We start from the raw sequence: 1,900 nt of genomic DNA on the forward strand, positions 1-1,900 counted from the left end.
CATTCAGCATAGCCAGTGATATGCATAATCAAACAACATCGTTTCAGTCATACATCAACAACTTAGTTTGAAAACTTATTTAGACTATTTTATATGAATCATCCTTCTATAGAGACCAACTTTACACCAAAAAAATCATCCAACTAACTTTCTTTTAGAGGCTGTTTGGTAGAGTCTGAATTTCTAAGAGGTCTGAATTTTTAAGATCTAAATTTATAATATTCTGTTTGGTTGGAACATCTGAATAAATCTGAATTGCTATGCTGAATGATAAAAATGACTATTTTACCCTTCTGTATAATTCACCTTTATTTCAATGTTTTTGTTTTAAAAAATAACTGAACAAACTCTTTGAATAATTATAAAAAATATATATAAATACAATACATAATCCAAATCAAACAAAAATATTTTCAAATCCACCAAATAATACTAAATTTCAAATAAAATCCAAACATAAATATTTTCAAACACGACACAAAAACTATTCCAATTTGTTCTTTCTAAAATTAACTGAACCCTATCCTTCCGTTTTGATGCCTTTCCTATTATGTATTTCTTCATGTGTGAGATTATTTGCATATGATCAACATCAATCTTTGAAGCAATACTATAGCCTTCTGCAACACGAATTGGATGAATGTTAGGTTCCAACCATACTGAACAACTACAATTGATATAGCCATATCCATGTTACATCATATAGAACAAGAGACCAATCAATCAAACCCTAATAAACAATTACAGGTAAAAGAAATCATGAAAAAATAAAGAAATCACTCCATCTTCTTCTCCCCTGTAACTCTAACCTATGTAAATATTACATCAGATATAAAGAAAATAAACTAACAATTTCAGCAAACAAACAATTTTAGCATCTAAACAACCAATTGTATCAAAAAAAGGAAGAACATATCACATACCTGAAAGGCGCATGAACTTTGATTTGTGAGGATGCAACTGGACTTTTCACAAACAGTTGGCGGGTATAAGAGTTGTAATGAGTGAAGTCCTAGGAAATTGACTGCGTAATTACAAAAGTGACTGAATGGAACTTTGGATTATATAGTCTAGAATAAGAAATGCAAATAAAACGAGGGGGGGATGAAAAATCACACAGAGGTGGTGGAGGAGTTCATTACCACAGTCGACGAATTTGAGGAAGATGGAGGGGTTCATTACCGGTGGAAATGGCGGCGCAAGTAGAGGCGGTGGTCAGATGATGGAGTCGATTTCAGGGAGGTCGACGACGGGAGGAGGTCGGAGGAGGTGTTCGACGCTCTACAGGGTCGGATGTGGGAGGAGACGGAAGAGAAGATATGAACTTAGTGTAACCTGTCCTTAATAGCTTTCATCCCAAAAGTCCTAGACCCGAAGTTTGTGAAAAATTACCAGCCGACAAGCGTTATTGGTTACCTAAACAAAAGATTACTGTCAAATTTTAAAGGAACCTAAAACCTTTGATTGTTAATAAGATTAGTGTTTGGCGTAGGGATAATAGAAAAAAAGTCATATAATTCAAAGTAGATTATGAGAATGCGTGTGACTCTCTTTTTTGGGATTACATAAGTCTTGTATTACATATATATAATGTTGAACGATTGTCCAACTTTCAAAATCCAAATAAAAAGGGGCTATGTCAAAGAGATTATTGTTTTTCTTTTATTTAAACTTGTGATTGAAGGCTTGTTCATGTGACCTTAAGATAGACGATTTCAACCATGTCCGTCTCAGAGGGTGGGCAATAGGGGCGACCGTCCAGGGCCCACCTTTTAAAGGGGCCCAAATTTTTTATGAAAATTATTATATTTAGAAGATAGTACAAATAATTTTCTTTCAATTATTAAGTTATTATAAAAAACTTAATGAAATTTATGTATTTTAAGGGCCCATTTTTTTC

The 1,900-nt window shown here is 33.4% G+C and overlaps 1 long non-coding RNA gene across 1 annotated transcript; it reads right to left on the reverse strand.

Annotated features, from left to right (window-relative positions):
- Positions 1 to 397: 397 nt before the first annotated feature.
- Positions 398 to 1,593, reverse strand: LOC111893983 (uncharacterized). The gene is made up of 2 exons (XR_002851065.2): positions 924 to 1,593; positions 398 to 620 (listed from the first exon to the last, which is right to left on the reverse strand). It is a non-coding gene; the product is annotated as an uncharacterized LOC111893983 (long non-coding RNA).
- Between the last annotated feature and the right edge of the window lie 307 nt (positions 1,594 to 1,900).

Source organism: Lactuca sativa, chromosome 7 (genome assembly GCF_002870075.4).
Source record: "Lactuca sativa cultivar Salinas chromosome 7, Lsat_Salinas_v11, whole genome shotgun sequence".
NCBI lineage: Eukaryota > Viridiplantae > Streptophyta > Magnoliopsida > Asterales > Asteraceae > Lactuca > Lactuca sativa.